This window comes from Talpa europaea (genome assembly GCF_964194135.1).
Source record: "Talpa europaea genome assembly, chromosome: 5".
NCBI classification, from domain to species: Eukaryota; Metazoa; Chordata; class Mammalia; order Eulipotyphla; family Talpidae; genus Talpa; species Talpa europaea.
This window is the reverse complement of record NC_140071.1, coordinates 36,154,216-36,176,238: the sequence shown is the minus strand read 5'-3', so window position 1 is coordinate 36,176,238 and position 22,023 is coordinate 36,154,216. Positions and strand designations below refer to the sequence as shown.

At 34.4% G+C, this 22,023-nt stretch overlaps 1 pseudogene across 1 annotated transcript; it reads right to left on the bottom strand.

Moving 5' to 3' along the window:
* Positions 1-266: 266 nt before the first annotated feature.
* Positions 267-712, bottom strand: LOC311170510 (large ribosomal subunit protein uL15-like; annotated as a pseudogene). Its single transcript has one exon. The product of its transcript is annotated as a large ribosomal subunit protein uL15-like (transcript).
* Between the last annotated feature and the right edge of the window lie 21,311 nt (positions 713-22,023).

Sequence of the window (22,023 nt, the reverse complement as noted above, 5' to 3'; positions counted from 1 at the left end):
TTTCTCAAAAACATAGCTAAACAAAAAATAAAAGCTAATCAACTTATTCTATAGTAATCTCTTCTTTTACAAAATGTGTTCACAGAAGAGTGTAGATCAGCTTCTCTTATTTCCTAGTTTAGAGATAGAGAAGCAAGCATGGAGGAGGGTTAATTGTTAGTTCTTTCAAAGTGGGAAGAACTATTTTCATCAGAGGTTTTTTGTTTTTGTTTTTTGTTTTTTTTTTTAGCACTCACAGCATTTAATGGACCTTCCTCCAAGTGGCTTCAAGATACCAGGACACAGGCCCCCCCACACCCTTAATCTTCCCCTCAGCTCTTCTACTGAAGAATTTGACCTTGATGATCACAGGCTGCTTTGGAAGCTTTCCCTTCCCCAGAACTTTGTAGTAGCCCGCTCGCACCACATCAGTGATGGGAGCAGCTCCGGTCTTATTTTTGGCAGCATTTACCCGAGTCTGCTCAGTGACCAAGGTCCACAATTTATCAAGGTTGACAGTTGGGCAGAAGCTCTGATTCCTCTTTAAGTGGTAATGTCTCATACAAACTTTCCCAAAGTAACCTGGGTGATATTTGTCAAAGTTGATCCTGTGATGGTGCAGGCCACCAGCATTACCTCAGCCTCCAGGGTGCTTCTGGTGCTCTCTGATGCGGCCGTGGCCATGGCTCACGTGGCTCTGAAGTTTCCCGGTCTTCCTCAGTCTGGATGGCATGTTGGCGGTGTGACGAAAGAGCATCAGAGGTTTTTTAAGATAGGCTCATATAAAGATATTTTGGTACGAGGTGACAAAATGTGGCTGAGCTGGGGAAACAGAAATTCTTCTCCATGTTCTGCTAGATCCTACCCTTTGTAATTAAAAAAAAAAAAGATGTTATTATAAATACTATTTGTTTTTTTAATTTACATGAAGAAAATGGTTTTTTGTTGTTGTTGTTGTTGTTGTTGAAAGGAGGGCATGGTAACAACTGCAAAGGCACTGAAGGATAACATATACATGTGAAAAATACCCACTAGCATATTTAGGAAAACTGGGTCCCTAATTGTATATATTAGCGGACCTTCATCATGTGGCTACATGATCTCATTTTAGGGCAAGAAAATCAACTAAGCAAAGATAATCACCACTATTTTCCAACTCAACGAAGTTGTAAGAAATGCCTATTTGGTTATTGCTTTAGTTTTATAACAAAATCTTTTTTTTGAAAGTTATTTATTTAAATGTTTTCCTTACATCATTGTAGTCCCTGTCTGCCACTGTATCACTCATGCATCATCACCATATTCTCTTGTGTTCATCGCCTTCCCTGTTTTGCCCCCCTCACTTCGTCCTTTGCTGTATGCCTTGGTTCTATGGTCAACTGCTAGTTTTGACTTTTAACCTTTATTTGGTTTTTCTATGTACCATATGTAAGTGAATATATGATCTTTTTCCTTCTGACTAACTTTGGCTAGCATAATTCCTTCCAGCTCCATCCATGTTGCTTCAACTGGCATAAGTTTGTCTTTTTTGATTGCTGGGTAATACTCCATTGTATACACACTTTTTTTTTTTTTTTTTTTTATAGAGGCATGTTTTTTCTTTCTTTCTTTATTTGTTTGTTTGTTTGTTTTGTTTATACATGCACTGGGTACAGTCAGAAGCGCGGGAGGGTGAGAGAATTCACCAGAGCCAGAGCGGGGAGCAGAGCAGGCAGAAGGACTGAAGTACACTGCTGAGGGGAGCAGCGGGCGGCAGGAGAGGTCTGCGCGCCATGTGGGACCCTCCTCCGGTGGCCGGGGAGCAGCCGGGGATCGAACCGGCGCTGCAGAGGCCGCAGGCAGCTTCGCAACCCAGCGCTCAACCGCTGCGCCACCGGGGAGGCCCCACACTTTTTGATTGATTCATCTATTTTGGGCATTTGGGTTGTTTCCATATCTTGGCTTTTGTAAATAGTGCTACAATAAACATAGCAGTGAAGGCTTCTTTTCAAATGAATGTTTTTTTGTTCTTTGGGTAGATTCCTAGGAGTGGAATTGCTGGATCATATGGTAGACCCATTTTTAGTGTTCTGAGGAACTTCCACACAACTTTCCTTAGTGGCTGGACCAGTTTACCACCAGCAGTAAAAGAGGGTGCTTTTACCTCCACATCTTCGCCAACATTTGTTGTTTCCAATTTCTTTATTGTGGGCCATTCATTCATGGGTGAGGTGGTATCTAATTATAATTTTGATTTGCATTTCCCTCATAATTAATGATGCTGAACATTTTTCATATGCTTTCTGCCATTTGCATTTCTTCTTTGGAGAAGTTTTTTTTTAGTTCTTTCACCCATTTTTTTGACTGGGTTGTTTGCTTTGTTTTTGTATTACAAAATCTTATAGGAATCAGGAAAGAAAGAGAACTACTTCTCAAATTAATTTTATATGCCTTAATAGATAGTTATAACATATATATAAAAAGTAACATAACTTTAACCAAACTTGAATAATTTTAATTTTAATTTGCTGGGCTGTATAATAAACTTTCTTTATATTTATGTTTAGACACATATATGTATATGTGAAATTGGAATCTAGTAGGCCTCAAATATCTATGGGCTTTATATATATATAAGATTTTCTATGACAATAGAAAATTATGGCTTAAACTTTTTATTAACTTCCTGTTTGCATACTGGAGGGAAAATTATTCTAGTAGGTGTTTGAACAGCTTGAAGTCTGTTGACCTGGGAACCATTTTTCTATGATGTAAGTAAGCTCTTGACTTGGAGTTTAAACATTTAATTAGCTTGATAGCTAACATCCTTTTAGATTCCAATTTTCATTGCCATGGTTTTGAAGCAGGTAGCGTAGAAGGGCTTTTAAAGGTTTACTTGTTTTTGGAATACAATGATTTTCTCATGGCACTCTAAATTTACATTGGCATTTCCATCACCAACAATCCAGTAATTCTGTAAAGCACAGTTAAAAAGCAATGTAATAATTTTACAATGCCATGAAAATCTTGAATCCATAAAGTGTAGGATATTAACTTTGTCCAAAGAGGGATTAATTTTAAAGAAAAATATGTGTAATAGTACAAATTAAAGTTTTGTTTAAGACTTTTAACATAAGGATTCAGGTTATTATTTTTACCTCACAAAGCGAAACTGTTGTAAATGAAAATATGTCTTTTTATTCTGTTTAGAGTCATGTTTTTAAAGTGGCTATGATGAGCAAAGTGTGTAAAGGTATAAATATATATTTAAAGTGTAATGGTGTACAACCATCACTATAATAGTAAGTAAAGCAATGCCATAATAATGAAGAAAACATTCTTGAACACATTGAGAAAGTTATTTTCAGAGTCTGGCCCATTAGGTTGGAACCAGAACTTTCCAGATATATGCTTACATTTGCATGAAAATAGTTTACATTTCTGTGATAGCTTGAAACACACTTAAGAATGGATGGTAGCACTGATTCTGAAAAGAGGGAAAAAGAATGAATTGCTAGATTTTGTGAAGTCAAGTAGTTTGGAGACAAAAAGCAGATCTTTACTAAGGAGATATCCAGTTACTGAGTGTTCTCATCAGAGATCTGATCCAGGGAGCCACTAGGATACTGGAGCAAACTCCTGCAGCTGGTACAAAGTCAGAATTTTGCCAATTCTGTCTTCTTTCATTGTTTGAATCATGGCGTATCTAAATGGAAGCTGGCCACAAAAGTCTATCCAAGTCCTTTGGGCAGAAGAAACGATGTAGCTATATTGCTCCTGTGAGCTGCAAAACTCTTTTTCACTTTTAGTGCTCATTTTCCACTGGTCCTAAAACTATTGTGGAAATGTTTATTAGCTTTTAATTAAAATTAAAGTACTGAAGATTATGAAAATACAGTGTAATTTTGCTTAAGTTGCCTGGACTCAGACTGTGCTAATTATCTTTTTCTCTAGCATTTTTTGCTTTACCTGAGGATCAGTACACATGCTTGAACAGGGACAGCCAAACTTGTCCTATGAAGGACAAGATGGTGAGTATTTTAATCTTTGAAGGCCACCGTCTCTGTGACAACTGCTCAATTCTGCCACTGTAACGTGAAAGCAGGCCTTGATTAGACATCAACACATGAGAATATCTGTGATCCAATAAAGCTGTAACTGTAGACATTGCAATTTGAATTGTATATAATTTTACACTTTACAAAATATACATGTATTTTTTTAAACTACTTAAGTATATACGATTGATTTTTAGATTGTGGATTGCACAAAAATAGGTGGCAGACTGAATTTGTCTGTGAATTATATAATGCCATTCCAAGAGTAAAACACAATTGTGTACAGAGGTGAAATTTATTTCTTCACATAAAATTTTACTATTTATATTAGGTATTTAGTTCTATTTTATTTTTTCTTGCTAATTACCTACTAAAATGAGTTATGATCCTGGTTTAAATCTTAGTCCAAGAGTATCCCAATCTACTAAAGCAATATTGAGCAGGAATTTCAAACTGTGTAATTCTATTACTAGTCTAACCCATTATATTAAAATGACTGCCATTATTTTGTTTATGTATTTGACATAGGATAGGATAAAATAATTGTCATGTCCTTTATTTTAATGTGAAATGAGACAATTTATTAAGATTTCCCTAGTTTACAAGAAACCCAGTCCCTCATATACCAATGAGATGTCATAATTTTATGAGTTGAATATCTCATTATGTGACCAGTGGTCTTAATTGTTAATATTTTCCATAGAGCTTTCTACACTCTCTTTCACATCAGAGATTATCATTCTACATTTACATTTGATAATCTCCTTTCTTTATTAGTTCTGCTTCTTGAGACAGCGTTAAAAGTATTAGAAATTATAGCCCTTGCTGGAAACAAGGTAAGGAGAGGGTGTCAAGAAAATGAAGCCAGGAAACTGCTTCTGTGTGTATGATGTGTGTAGAATAAATCAAATGTAAGTTGTCAGGAACTGTAGTCTTGCTCTAAGTGTTTCTAGTAATAGAACCATTTCCAGCTAAACCCTCATTAAGAGAGAGAGAGAAATCAAGTAGTTTATAAAGTCATCAGCAGTATTTTTTTTCCAGTATTTTTAACTTGCCTTGCAAACAAAAATCAAGGTGTGCCATGACCTATTAGACCTAGATAGACATATATTCTCTCTCATTGTCCCTTATTCTGAGTTCTTGGCATATATTACATACCAAAGGTATGTTCTTAAGTGAACAAACTGCAATTTGAAACTCACTTTAAACCAGCTCAATATTTTAAATACTGCAGTTGCTTTAATATCTATCTGTAGTGTATTTGCACACTACTTCTATGGGAAACTTTCTCTTCCACAGAAATATCAATCATGTGACCCTTTTTATCCTCATCAACTCTCTGGTTATATAAACATTTAGTGCAATATCTGGAATATAGAGAGTATTCAATAAATTTTATTTATAATTATTCTTTGCAAATTCTGCTTATCTGACTAGTCATTCTGTTAAATATATATGAAATTATTTCTTTCAAGCTGACAATAGTTTAATGTATATTCTTATCATAAGAAAGATATACTATGAAAAAGAATAATATAATCATTTAAATTTTATCATCTAAGATACTGAAATGTATTTTAACATGGTCAAATATTTTAAAATCCTTTATCTCCTATAATTCAATAAGTCATCTACAGTACTGTCTGTATATGAGTATCCATTTATAAATCAATGAATAAATAAATATTTTATATGTGATTGGAATATATAACCTAAAATATTCTTCAGTATACAGTTCTCACAATAACTTTATGAGACAGATACCATTAATAATATCTGTATTGTGCACAAAGGAGGACGATGTAAGATGTCATTTTCCTAAGATCAGCAATTTAATAAGTGGTGATGCCAAGATCATAACATGGGCAATCTGATTCTAGGTTCCACACCTAAACCATCACCAGATCTCAAATGGCAGTATTGTTTTAATATTCATGAAATTACAAGGCTACATAAAATTTGAATTTTATATAAAATGCCATGTATTAAAAACGAATTCTAAAACTTAGGCTTCTGAATTTGTTCATAGACCACAGAATACAAGATTAAGATATTATGAAATAATTAATTCAATTGTAACATTTTTTAAGTGCTTACATTTTAGCTTTTAGTTGATGAATCAGCAAATATTTATCATACACCTACCATGTGCAAAGCAAACCATTTAGCTCTGTTACCAGACTAAACCATGAGAAATAGCATCTGGGGCCTCCCTGGTTGTGCAAGGGTAACCCCTGTTTTGTTCCCCACATTTTCTCTGGTGAATCCTCTCAACCCCCACACCTCTGGCCTGTACCCCAGTTCTTGAATGCATAAATAAATCTTTAAAAGAGAGAGAGAGAGGAGAAATAGCCCCGGCCTTTAACCAGGTTTGAACTCCTGTATGGACATTCTGATGACAGAATACTTAGGTAAGAGCCAAATGGCTAGTTGCGAGGCTTTGATGCCATTGGTCCTGACACTTACACACTTTGACTCCCAATTGATCAGTTCTCTCTTCTCTTTGTATAAGTACCGCGAGCTAACCGATTGCGCCACTGGAGCTCCTCTCTCTTCTCTTTGTACCCATGACTACAAAATATTTATTGAACACCTACTGTGATCTAGGGTTTGTTCAATTCCATTGAGACAGATAAGTGAATAAAATAAAGATCACTGTTACTGAAGAGCTTATAGTCTAGTGGGTAATTTCAGTTTTCTTTAAATTATTGACCCTATGCTTAATGAGTGTTTAGACTTTTTTTTTTTTTGCAATAAACAATATACACATATTATAAATTTCCTAAAAGATTTTGACACCCATCTGCTAGTGGTGCTTCCTTCCTTGTTTATTTTATTTGTTTGCTTGTTTGCTTTGCTTTTAACAGCTGCTAACCATTACACTTTATCACCAGCTAAGGGGGAAGTTAAGCAGCTGCCTGGCCTACCACAGCTAGTGTCTGCCATGATTACTTGGCTTAGCTTTCCCTGAAATAAGTAAGGCTTATCCCTTGGGAAAGCATATTGAAAATCGTTATTTCCATTGCTAACTCTTCTTGGAAATTCTAAGATTAATGTGCACGTCACTCCTAAAATTATTTTATTCATCACGTTACTCCAAATGTTAATTACAATGCAAAAATAAAAATATTATCACTTTACTTACATGTTAACATCTTTAAATTCTTCTTAAAGTAATACTTAGAAAAAAGCAAAGTTAATGCTCAAATAACTTGAGTTGCTAATTTCATTTTGTTTTGTTTTGTTTTAAGATTTGGGGAACATCTTCTTTTAGAGTAATGCATAATACTTAATGATTCTTAAAAGATTAACTTAGTAAAAGAAAACACACATTTGAATTTCAAGATAAATTTTTAAACAACCTATACAACACAGAAATGGAATTCAATACTAACACATTTTAGGTTTTGTTTAGAATAATTAAACATTTTTATTACTTAAAATTTGAGAACAGGAGGTAAAAATGTTAAAGGAGTCAGCATATCACATACAGAGGAGAACTGGTTTTGAAATATGAAAGACAGAATTTGAATTTTGACTCTGCAACTATCCAACAGGGTGGTCTGGAACTTTTGAATAAATTTATTGGCCTTAGTTTCATCATATAGAAGAGGGATGATGATGTACATTTATATAAAGCATTCAGTTATAGAAATATTTATTGTAAGGTAGATATTATAATTATTAATCATAAGAGAGCTGGAATTGAGAAAGATAAAAACCCTATAGAGAGGGCCTCCCCGGTGGCGCAGCGGTTGAGCGCTGGGTTGCGAAGCTGTCCACAGCCTCTGCAGCACCGGTTCCATCCCCGGCTGCTCCCCGGCCACCTGAGGTGGGTTCCGCATGGCGCGCAGACCTCTCCTGCCGCCCGCTGCTCCCCTCAGCAGTGTACTTCGGTCCTTCTGCCTGCTCTGCTCCCTGCTCTGGCTCTGGTGAATTCTCTCACCCTCCCGTGCTTCTGACTGTGCCCAGTGCTTGTATAAACAAACAAACAAACAAACAAACAAATAAATCTTAAAAAAAAAAACCCTATAGAGAAAGACACAGAGATGTTTATTTCAAGAACTTAGCTTTTATGTGGTTAAGGAATTTGAGAGGACTGTGTGTTGGTATCAGACTGATTCAAGCCATGCCAGAATTTCTGAATATTTATCAAGAAAAGAGTTGTAACAGTAGCTTTTAAAAACCAACTTTGGGCTAAAGTACTATCTAGAACTTTTACATATGCTCTTTCAGGTGTTCCTTAAAATAAAGTTGAGTCACATAGGTACTGAGGGGCAAAAGCAAATAAAGAACATTTGAAAAGGCTTATGCCTTCTCATGCATCTTAATGTGGCGCTGTTAATACAGAACAATAGCAAATGCACTGCAGAATAATTAATGGGGTACAAAAAGGTTTTTTTGAGGGAAAAATAGTTATTTGAGTCTTAATTGATCAAGATATTATTTATTAATATATCAATATTGTTTATGTTTCCAATAAGACAAAAGCTGTTCTAATATCTGAAATTCTTGAATGACTCTTGACTTTGATATAACAAAAAGAGTAAGACAAATGTAATTTCCTTCCCTATATATATAGCTACTTGTATAACAAAGTTGATGCATGAAAAATGGTATAAAAATTGACACAATTCCCAGAATAATCAAGATCTTTAATAATGACTGTATGAAAAGCGATCTTTGAGTATGATGTAACTTATGTATTATTTTAATTTCCAACATTTTCCTTTCCATCAACTATCATTTCTATTTTTATCATTTATGGTATTTTATAGTTAACTTTCTGTTTTTAAGCATTCTTTTTTAATTTTGAAATTATAGAGAATATGAAAAATACAAAGTTGAATTTACAACAAAATTCCACTTTTTTTTTTTTTTTTTTTACAGATTTGTGTATTTATTTTATACAAGCACTGGGTATGGTCAAAAGCGCGGGAGGGTGAGAGAATTCACCAGAACCAGAGCAGGGAACAGAACAAGAAGACTGAAGAAATACACTGCTGAGGGGAGCAGCGAGTGCTGCAGGAGAGGTCTGTCGACCATGTGGGACTCTCGCTGATGGCAGGGGACCGAACAGTCTCTGCAGAGGCTGCGGGCAGCTTCGCAGCCCAGCGCTTAACCGCTGTGCCACCAGGGGAGGCCCAGCAAAATTCCACTTTTATTAGTAAAATTATTTCCTTTCAATATATTCACACTTAAAGCAGTAATTATTTTTGGATAAGTTCTGCCTATTTCTTAAGCTTTAGGAAAATTGGCATTGTCAAATATTATTTGTGCAGATATAATCCTTTGACTTCCTTAAACTTTGATATTTGGAAATAATGACAAAATTATATCCTTAGGTATGTATTTTTTCTTGTACCAATTTGAATCTACTAGGAATTTTATGGAGATATTTTTATTTTGTCATCCTTTATGTTTTATATACTTTACTGTGTCAAAATTCTGAATTCATCAGTTGCTTCCCCCAATACTATGTATGCTATAATAAAACAAGGTTATTAATTTTAGAAGAATGGATATTAGCCTTAATATTGTTACAAAGTTATGTTTCTTTTGGGTTTATTTTTTAAAGATTTATTTGTTTATGCATATAAGAACTGGGGTACAGGCCAAAGGTGTGGGGGGTGAGAGGATTCACCAGAGAACAGAGTGGGAAGCAGAACATGTGGATCTACTGAAATGCACTGCTAAGGGGAGCAGTGGGTGAGACAGGAGGGGTCTGCCACACCATGTGGGTAACTCCCTGGCTGGCTGTTGCAGAGGCTGCGGATAGTTTCACAGTGCAGTGCTTAACCCCTTGCGCCACCAGGGAGGCTCTCTTTTGGGTTTTAAAAAGCACTCTTCAAATCTGTATAACACTTATCGATTCATCTTTGATTTTGTTGCATTTTCTACTCATATGTCCTCTGCTCAAAGAGGGACATGAAGGAAAGAAATTTCACTTGTTTCTGTGACAGCTTGTGAAAGGAGAAAGTGTGACTTTACATTTCTGTTCCCTTTCCAGCAAAACCTAGATCATTTTTGCAGACTGTCTTACCCCGTAAAGATAAACTTTGTTATTATTGAGAATGCATAACATGATTGTTAGATAGTTTTGTATGGGTGTACACATATACACACATAACTGCTTAGAAGAATGCATAAATTTATAGACACAGTAATTGGATATATATAAAATGAATATACATCAATATATATGAATTTACACATTTAATAAAAGACTAAAATATTTAAAAGATATCTGGCCTCAGTCATAAATATTTTCATTAGTTAACAAAAATTTCCAGAAAGCTCTGGAGGATTCGTAGCTTAGAAATACTAGCAGAGTACTGACTTACACACTTAAGCATATATGGGGAAAATAAAAGGAAAGCAGAGAGATGTTTCAATATCCTCACTTTACATCCACAAAAGTTACCCCGAAGTAGAAGGGAATTCACGGTATCTGGAAACTACGTATTTCTGAGACAGTTTAAATTTTTTCTTTTTTCTTTAATTCTATATTTTTTTATGAGGCATAGAATTTGAGAAGCACAGCATGGAACATGAAATACTATCAATATATGGTTCTTTTCAGAACTGCTGGACTAGTAATTGAGACTGATATAAGAAAAGAAATGAATCTTCTTTCACCAACTATAAAATTATTTGTATTCCTGTGTTAAGAAATCAGATGTGTGATCATTAAACATAGGATATAATAGAATGATTTTCATTAATAAGAATGAAGTAAATAAGTTCTTTCTAAATCCAGAGTATCCATAGTGCAGTCCATCAGTATTATATGATCAGTGTGGACTCATTCTATATGTTCTAGATGCATGTCAGATATGAAGGAAAAAAGGAACTCATAACCTCAATTTTTAATATCTATTCCAAAAGTTAAATGTAATGTCCTTGCAAAACAAAACTTTATAAGAAAAGTGAAACCAAAAAAATTTTCCACAGAAAATTTGGGAACAGAAAAAATTCAGGTAATATATAAAAAGATGCTAATGTTGACATTAAAAAGAAGAGGCTATAAATAATTGTAGAAGTATAGTGATTGTTTTATAATATATAAAGCAAACTAATATTTAAGAATAATAAAGGCATTGTGACTGTAGAATTAGAAAAGATATTGCATAGCAGCAAACAGCAAAATAATAGTATTGAATTTAAACTGATTTTCTTTTCATAGTCAAATGCAGTATTTTTAAAATAAAATGTTATTTAATAAGTGGCTATCAGACTATTTTAAAAATTAAAGTAATTTACAATTGTGCATAGCATTATATTAGCATTTCCATATTTTGAATGTTCTTGATTCAATATTTCTGTTTCTTCAGAAACACTAAAGTGGCCTTTCTTGGTAAACAAATTACCACAGAATTGTAATGTATGTGTTCTGTATCATTTCCTGCATTATGTGTGTGGGTTGTGGTTGTTGCTTGAGTTCCCATGACTATTGAGTGAGGAAGTTGGGTATAATTCCTGGCAGCGTAGTAGTTTACCCATTACACTAAAGAGCATATCATATTTCAAAATGCTTTTCTGAGATCATTACAAAAATAAAAAACAAATGGCAAGGTTATCAGCTCTCATTACCAATTGCCCAGTAAATGTTTTTTAAAAACACAGTCTAAAAATAGTCAGAGGAAGCAATAATTTCAACGACAAATTGTTGGGCTATTTACTTAGTGTGCTAAGTAATATATTTTTGATCAAAGATAAACAGTTTAAAAAGTTACATTTGTGTTGTTGCTGGGGTAAAGGGAGGAAATTGCTATTCCCTGAAGGCTGATGTACCTTGTAAAACAATCTGTCTTCAAACCAAAATGAAAGAGAGCCAAAAACAGCTCTGAATTACATGAGGAGACCCAGGAGAGGCTGTTCATTACACAATTTGCTCTAGTGGTTTGCAGATGTCTCATCTTGTGGGTCAGATTAAATCCCTTTTTCTTTTTTTTTTTTGGTTTTTTAAAATATGCTGTGTAGCATTGGTTATGAGTTCTTGATTTTTGTCACATTTTCTATGTAAACAGCACAATGTCTATTTTGAACAAACTGGTACACCGCACCCCTTGCTGTTTCCAAACTGTGACTGATAAAAGAGCTCTATGGTTCTGAAACAAGCAAAGTACTTATTAGAAAATGGCCCTTTTATATAGTGCATCCAACTATAAGGATCGGAAGGCTGGACTTGCAGCCACTTTAGAGAGAAAGTGCCCAAGTACATGGTGAGCTGATCAGCAAAATGCCAACTCCAAGCTGCACTGAGGCAGTGATTTCAAATGACCCATTTTGGCACATTTTAAGGATATAAACCTATGGCACATATATAGGCTCTGCTAAAGTTAATAAAAGTTTCCTTATGAGCTAAGGAGTCCTGCTCACAAAATACTTCCTCCCAGAGGTATTTAAAAGATTTTGGTTTTAACTGAGGTCATATTCAGGCAATAAAGATTCTAAAAAGAGAAACTTTCTCTTTTTTTTCTCCTTAATTTGGGGAAAAAAGATATCATTATGCCTTGGGAAGTATTATATTTTTGTAATCATCTGCAATGCTCATTAGTCTTATTATATCTGAAGCACTTGTATTTGTTGAAGTAGAAGCAACTGAGATAAAAGAAATTTGAAAGTGAAATCATTACACATTTGAGTCAGTGCCTTTTTCAAATGAGAAGCCTGTTCTATTACCCTTAATGAGCTGATGCCCCCAACACTGAAAATGGATTCATATTTCTTAACCTCTTTTGAACCTCTGATTTAAAACTATGGTGTGCATTTATAAGAAAAATAATCATCACTTCTATTTTTTAAACTGCCTTCTCCATTTTGGACAATAATAGTCAATGTTTTCAAACTACTTGTATATTAATATTTAACCAGATCTAAAAATGTAATGTATTTAATTGGTTAGGATTCTAAAGGAAAATCTATTTTTAGTATTCTTATACTTTTAAGGAATAATCAACCCATTAGCACCTGTTAATGGGTACTTAAAACTCAGGGAAATATTTACATTTTCAAATTAAAAGTTACTGTAATAAAAGCATATGGAGCTAAATATACTATATACAATTGGGTACAGGTAAAACTAGGGGAAATTAGATAAAAGTAGTGGCCTCTATCAACATTAATATCTTGTTTTGATATGATACTACAGATTACTATTGGCAGGAAGTAGGTAAAATGTACACAGAATCTCTGCATTATTTCTTTCAACTTCATGGGAATGTATAATTACTGCAAAAAATTTCAACAAAAAATGAAATGTTACATCATTACTATTTTTTCTGTGTACACTCTCTTCTATTACATAAAAGGTAGGCTTTTTATTTTTTTAACAAAAAGTGCTCTAGATATCTTAATAGATGCTAAAAAGATATACCCTGAATTTGTATAGTAGCAGTAAGGAGCACTTAAATTATAAACTTTCTGAGAAAATAAAATACAATGTTAATTGAGAAGGATAGAGAAAGGAGAAAATTTTCACTATTTTTTTTTTTAAGATTTATTTATTTATTTGTTTATTTATTTATTTATTTATTTATTTATACAAGCACTGGGTACAGTCAGAAGTGCGGGAGGGTGAGAGAATTCACCAGAGCCAGAGGGGAGAGTAGAGCAGGCAGATTGACGAGGTACACTGCTGAGGGGAGCAGCGGGAGGCAGGAGAGGTCTGCGTGTCATGTGGGACCCTCGACCGGCGGCCGGGGATCGAACCTGCGCCGCAGAGGCTGCAGGCAGCCTCGCAACCCAACGCTCAACCGCTGCGCCACCGGGGAGGCCAAGTTTCACTATTTGAAGAGAAAATTTCTCAGTCCAGATACATTTTTATTGTCTCTAGTTAACTAATTGTTATAAAACATTTTTGTATTGTTTTGATTTTAAGATAATGTAATCCAGTGTTATATCATATTTTGTAAATCAAAAGAATCATCAGATGGGAATGTTGCACTATATATAGATCGAGAGTTGGAAGAAATCATCACTCTTAACTAAGAAGCACTAAAGTGATATATAGTGCTGTAGGAAAAGTACTAGATCAGAAGAAATAAAAACATTTATGTTTTAATAGGTTCTTTTTGTTGACCTTAACTATGATCATTTATCTCTGATAAATTGTGATACTGTCAACATAAATAGCCAACATACTCATTACTTAAACAATAACTTTTTTTGGTAGTAATAATCTTAGATGTGTTTAAGACATAATCTTTTTGTAGAAGCTATAGGATAGTAAGCTTGGACCCAGGTCCCCAGAGCCTAGAATATTTTCTGGCTAGTTTTCGGAGGAAGCAGTAGAGATGATGCTGAAGTTCTAGCAGCATGATGTTAAAGAACAGGCAAATTTTAGGGAATACAGAGTTAGAAAACCTACTTTGATTAAAAATTAAAGTTATAATTAACATTAATTTTTAATTTTAATTTTTTTAATTTTTTTTAATTGCCAAGTGACTTTTCTATGCATAGAAGAGTGGGGTATAGGCCAGGGGTGTGGGGGTGTAGGAGGATTCACCAGAGACAGAGTGGGGAGCAGAACAGGCAGATTTACTGAAATATACTGCTAAGGGGAGCAGCAGGTGAGACAGGACAGGTCTGCTGCACCATGTTGGTGAGATCCCTGGCCAGGGATCGAAATCATGCCGCAGTGGCTGGTGATAGCTTGATAGCACTGAAACTTTAACCCCTGTGCCACCAGGGGAGGCCCCTAGAGTTTCACTTATGGTAATCCTTTCCACCTCCATCCACTTTGTCACAAATGGCATGAGTTTATCTTTCTAATCACTAAATAGTATTCGTGTGTGTGTATGTGCATGTTTGTGTGTGCGTATGAAGATATACCATCACTTCCTTTTTAAATTCTCCTCAGAAACAGAAGGCTAAGGTAGGCTGAATTGACTCCTACTTTCACAACTCCCCCATTTCGATGGCTTTCCTTATAACACCCTATAAATTTCAATGATCCATTTATACTCACTTCCCCTCACTAAACTATTTGAAGATTAAAAAGCAATTCTCATATGTCTTTACAATTCTAATACTGGGTAGCAGCAGTATACTTAGTAGTTGCTCAAGAAAAAATTTTGATTTTTTTTTTGTCACTGAAAACAGTTATCAGAGTGTCATAGTTTAGGTTTTCATTTAGTACATATTAAAAACTATGAATAGTGATTTTCTCATTTGTAAACCTTTAGTATTCTCATGAAATTCATACCTTTTCTTTTACCAATATATGTGAACTTCCCATTTAGAGGACAATAAATAAATGCAATACTTTATCTTCCCTTTTGAGGCATTGGCATCAACATTTAGTAACAATGTGTATAAATATTTTTAACAAAACCTATTGTTTTGGTTTGAAATGTGCCTCCCACCCAAATGTTAAGGTCCTAACCCCCTGCACTTACAAATGTTACTTTATTTGGAAATAGGATGTTGGCCAATGACCATGGTTAAAAATGAGATAATTGGGGTGGGCTCTAATTCAGAATGACAATCTCCTTATAAAGAGTGAGAATTTTTAACATAGACATATACACAGGGAGGTTGTTATGTGAAAATGAACGTTGATATCAGGGAGATGAATCTATAAACTAAAGAATACCAAAGATCGCCTGAAAACTACTAGAAGCTGGAGAGAGGTGTATGACAGATTTTGCCTCTTGGATCTCAGAAGGAACCAAACTTGCTGACCCTTTCATCTCACATTTCTTTCTCCAGAGCCATGTTTTGTGATACTATGTTATGGCAGTCCTAGAAAATGAACACATCTAGAAACTATTGCTGAAGAGGAATATTCTCAGAACAGCTTGTTATAAAAATGATTAGAGTGATTAAAGCATGAATAGTTTTTTGAAAAATTTCTAGCATTAACCTTCATTGGGAATTTGCAAAGAGAAAAGTACAATTTTATGCAAAAGCAGACATCCCAGTGGCAATGAAGCCAGGTGGGCTTTTATGATTGGTTCGGCATAGATTGGGATAGCATGAAATAAAGGCAGGGGAGATAAGGGGATAGAGGATCTTCAACTTTCTAATTGTGTTCTTTTATTCTCCCCTTAGTGGCTACCATTTGCTTTTTCCTAACGTGATACCTGCCAGAGAGATCATATGGGCAAAGCATCTCTGCTTCAAAATTAGCCCAGGAGTATAAAAAAAAAAAAATGATTCCTGGTTTGCTTTCCTGTGAAGATTTAAGATAAAATGTAAAGAGCAAGCACACTGATGATAGAAAGGTTAGACTCAGATTTTTTATTTTTTAAAAAGGAATTTTTAAAACACATATTGTGTGTGAAGAGATGTAGCAGGGTACTAATAGTGTAGGCCTTTTAAAAATCAATAATTGGTGTTAGTAATAAGAGCTGTACTGACAACCAGCTGTGCAAGTGCACTCATTCCTGCAGTGCGGAAGGGAAAGGCACCAGCGCATGATTACCTACTCCCAAGTATTGCTTGCAGTCAAAGCTTCATTAAAAAATTAGTAAAATACCCTTTTTACCTTAAAATATGTGCCCTACTATTGAAAGAGGATCTATATAAAGAGTTCAGAATAGAACTGCGGCAAACTGTTCAAATCAAGAGTATTTCCCAGTTGGGCTACCGGCCTACATTGTGGAACTAAGTCTTTAGTCAAAAGCTCTTCTTCTTCCAATTAAAGAAAAAAGGTTGAGATGCTCACAGGCCTTTGCAGTATGTTTGGTGTGACTTTTAACCCCTCATTCCACCTTCTGTATATGCCTCTTCTTTATAACACCACCTGACGTAGGGGCAAAATCCAGTCTCTGCTATAAATTAGAGTGTTAACATTGCTTTCACAATTTTTAAAATGCCGAAATGCATCTCTGGTCCTTATTTGTCTCCTATACATGCTGCGTATGAAAATTTCATCGTATATTTTTATTCAAATCAAAGAAAGACTTTTTTTGTTATTAAATAACTTACTCAAAAATGTGCAGCAATGGACTCCATTTCTTATCAGTGAATTCCGGCATGCCTGATATTCTACATGTATTATCTTAATGAGGAAATATATCTAGCCACTGAATATGGAATCTTAGATTTTCAGCTTTGACTTTTAGCTACAGCTCAATTGCACACGACCTTACAAAATCCCTTAAATCTCCAAGAGCCCATTTCTCATTTTCTTCTGTGCTCCCATGGAGCTGATCCAATGGTTTTTAAGGGAGCTCTGAGCTTGGGCAAGCTCTGAAGGGCATGGGGCAAGGCAAGAAATGGGCCCTGTCCTCCCTGCTTATCGTCCTGGAAAAAAGGTATGATAATATCAGCCTCACAGGGGTCTCATTGCAATTAATGTTTGGAAAATGTTTTCAAATCCCAGAGTTAAAAAAAGCAAAGTCAATAGCAATTATGTAAGCATCTTATCTCTAAAACAATATTCAGATGATTTTAAACCACTTTTTCTAAATACTTGTGACACAAAGGCAATTATACTACCTGGAAAGATAAATTGATGAGGTGGTTTTATGATCATTTAAAAATTGCCTCGCCAGAATATCTCTGCGACCCGGAGCATCTCACCAAATGTGGAATCTGAGTTTTATAGACTCATCCCATCACTTACACACCAAAGAGATGAATGTTTTGGGTGTTTTACTTTGTTGATTTTCATTGTACTTTCTGCAGTTCCCAGAAGGTGATGATGCTTTGCTTGACTTTGTGTTTCAAATAAATTTGAAGAGGGAAGCCAAACAAACAGTAGAAAATGAAGGATGGAATAAAAATAATCTCATCTTATATTTGTGTGGGAATAAGAAAAGTGTTACAGTTCAAGATGATACAAAAGAGCCTATAGAACATCCACATTTTGAGCTTTGTTAACTTTATACTCCACATATTCACATGCTTTGGCAGAATGATTATTTCTAAGTGCAACATCCTGGGAAAAGATAGAATCCTGAGTTGCACTAAACAATATGTAAAAACTGGTGTTATTAGAAACTTTTGAATATATAATCAAGATAGCAAGTTTAAAACAGGGAAACCAAATTGAGAAAAGTGTTACAGTTCAAGATGATACAAAAGAGCCTATAGAACATCCACATTTTGAGCTTTGTTAACTTTACACTCCACATATTCACATGCTTTGGCAGAATGATTATTTCTAAGTGCAACATCCTGGGAAAAGATAGAATCCTGAGTTGCACTAAACAATATGTAAAAACTGGTGTTATTAGAAACTTTTGAATATATAATCAAGATAGCAAGTTTAAAACAGGGAAACCAAATTGAGAAAAGCTGTGCTTCTAAAGGTGAATCTAAAAGGCTTGCTTTAATTATAAAACAACAAAAAAGCAAAATGCAACTGATGAGTTCAATCATACATGCAATCTATTATATGAAATCAGGAATACTGGTTATACATATACTCAATGCTGGGAATATGTTAAAAAGGGAAAAGGAAACATGTCCATTAATATTTTGCTTCTCAGAAATGTTCCAACTATACTATGTATCTTTCATGCGCCCTTGTAATTTATGTTCCTCTTTTTTTGCTTTATTTGCAGTTTATTTAATATTTGAAAATACTTCTTGTATCAATTAGCAAATTAGCAGTTTATCTGGGTGGAAAAACCCCATCTGAGTTACTGAGTTACAAAGTGAATTGTTCTGCAGCTGCAAAATCAAGTGCCTCAGCTGAGTTAATGCTTTTCATTTCTTTTGCATGTGTCAGCATTAATGGAGGCAAGCTTCTATGAAGCCTTGCGTGTGAAGATGGTGCTGAGCAGACTAGATTCAATTCTGTTAAATGCTTTTTGCTTTTTTTCTCTCCCTTTTTTTTTGGAATAAGGCACAAAAGGAGACTTCAAATCAGGCTGAACTTCAAGCAAAAGTTAATGCTATTCTCTTTTGGGTTCAACCACCCACTTTGCTTAAGGTCACTAGTTGAGGCTAATGCAGCTCAGAGGGGCTGCAGTAAACTTGGCATCTCCTTGATTAGGCGCCCTGCTGATCTAATACACATACTAGCTCACTTGCCAAGTCAAATAACACATTTAGTGAATTGGAAATAAGATTTAAGTGGGCCAGCACAATGCGGCTTGCCCTCTCATCTTTTTACCGAATCCTTCTCTTTGTACGCAGGGCTGTGAAAACTGCTCTTGTTAGAGGACTTAATCTTCATTTTTTTCTTGTAGATTATTTGGAAACAGGTCAATTGAATGTTGGAGCTGCTAACTCCTCCCACTAAAGAAAGAACCCGCTTGTGGCATACTGATTGCATCATTTAAATGAAAAGCTCCTATTATTAAAGAGAAAATACTATAGTATAAGGGTCTGTTAGAATTCATAAAAAGAAATCCTGATATTAAATGCACTCCTTTTAACAATGTGTTTATTTCTTTGTCTTAAAGACTCTTGTCTAAAGTGTGCTTTGTATTAACTGCTGGTGAGTAATAGATGGGGATGATCACATCAGTATATATTCATCTCCCCCGGCTGTTCTGCTGCAGTTAATTCTTAAATACAGTAGGTTATAATAGGGTGACATTTCTATGGTGCCTTTCATAAGAGCAATCTAAAGCATGGCACATAATGTTTGACTTTGAACTATTCAGTTTCTTAGTGACACAAGTCTTAGAGTAAATTTATGCCTTCGTGGTTTGTTTCTTTAAAAAAAATGAGTCATTGTATTTGTTATAGTTTGAAATTTATCATAGATTCACCATAGATTATCAAGCAATCCATGCCATAATAATCTGTAACTGTCCTTATCTCTGTGTTAGATGCACAGGGTTATGATGTGTGTGGACTTTTTATGATCTACTTATCTCTTCTGGTCATATAGATTTATGTGTATCTCTTTTCTGACTAAACCTGAAATCAGAGCTTGCATTCTGAAGAAATAAAATATATCTCTGTAAAATCCAAGTATTATTCTCTGACATCTGAAAGTTAGAGAAAATGATCACAATACCCTCCACCAAAATAGGTACTCAGTTTGCCTTCTTTACAAAAGCAAATTTTTAAGTATGTGAAACATGTGATGCATTATGAGATTAAGTACCCCTACTATGATTTGAGGGGTTATAATAAATAGACTATTGGTTTCAAGGAACACTGGTTTATTATCAAAAATTAGCATATTTTCAACAGTTGCTACTAAGTAGAAAAAATTTATTTGCCAAAGCAACTAGCTTTTCTCTGAGGTATAAAATAAGATTATATGGTTTATAGTAATTAATCTTGCATTTGACCCCTCAAAATAAATATCAGCTTTTTCTACTGTATGACTTCCCAGTTTGTGAAACAATATTAACATTAATAATGATCAATTTAGCATTCTAAACTGGACTTTCATTTTTAATTTACTGTTTTATACACTTGGTTGACAGAACCATGGAAATACAAGACCATTGCTGTACTTGTAGTCTCCACTATATTATGCTCTTTCTTTTGCTTGTTTTGCACACCAGTTATGTCAAAACTCACCTTTATTACATAAAGCGGGAGAATATGATTTTATATTTTATTAACAAGTAAAATAATTATAGGGAAATGAAATGACCCTCAATAGCCTGGATTCTGATTTTTATGTTGGTAAGAAACATTTTTTAAAACATCTTAATTACAGGTAGATGCCATCTAACCTCAAGATAACATATGACTGCAGTAAGACATTTTTACCTCACTATAGTTTGTCAGTAGAGAAAATAGAAGTGGCATGCTGAAGTTCTACTGCTTAGAAAATTTATTTCTCCAAGTTCATGATTCTCCTTGTTTTCTTGTAACACCTTAGAACAACTTTGGGACATTAAGGTATCAGTAGCAAATACAAACATGCCATTGATGGCTGTAAAGTACTTGTCACAATTTCCCTTATTGGATATCTAAGAGATATAGATCTTTTGTTAATGTTCAGCTATACAAAAGGTAGATGGCATTTTAAACTTGCACACTAAGTGCTTTGTGAATGAAAATATTAAAAGGTAGCAAATATTGTGTTTTAGATACAATTGATAATTAGTATTTTAGCCATTACTAACGAATGTAAGCCAAAGTGCCAACTATTTAATTCTTAGCAAAACTATTTTCTTAGCTATATTTGATGGATTTCTTCTTTCTTCTTAGGTTATTTAAGATATTTATCATAATGTAAGTAGTAATAAATACATTATGCCGCAAATTATTAGAAGAAACTATTTTTTACAATTGAACTTATATTTGTTATTTCAGGTAAGCAACTAATTGCAAACTTGCCCTCCTTTTAAAATTCACAAATCTAGTACAATATTTAACCTAATTTAACTCCTCAGAGTTGGTTTCTTTTTTCTAAAACTAAAAAATTAGTCTCTGAGATATAGATTGAAAAGGGGTATTTCAGTTTTATTTGTCTACATACTTTTTCTCCACAGTGCTGCTGTGGAGTATGAAATCATACTTCATAATTGACATATAGGGCATTGTGCACACAGGAATGACATCAGGAGATTATATGTGACCTACATCTCTTTAAAAGGAGAATGGCCCAGTGAGGGTACATTCTTTCTTAAATGATTGTGAGTCACTAGTAGCAAAAGAGCCAGGATCTACAGTTACAATCCCTCAATTGCAAATTCACAGGAGCAACTGGAAATTGCCTGCTGTAATCTCTACCCTTAACCATGGAGTAGGTGCAAACGGGAGGAAATTGCTAAAGATAGTACTCTACAATCTAAATAGAGAACTAATAAAAATGATAGCTCCACCCCCATTAATCTAACTACTACTAATATTAAAAATATGTTTTTAAAATAGGTACTGGATTATAGGGTTAATGATTTTTTATTGTAGCTATGGTCATATAACTTATTTGATTTACACAAAGTACAAAGTGATAAATGGTGAAATTCTTATGCCTGGAATGAATCTTCTAAATTACAACTGGAAATTGTAGGCAATATATTTACACTAAAACTACTTTCTTCCCTGCTTTACAGCTGACTCTTTTGATAACTCTGAAAGTTACACAGAATAAAGACTTTTCCAAATCACTTATGAGAATCTTTCTCATCAC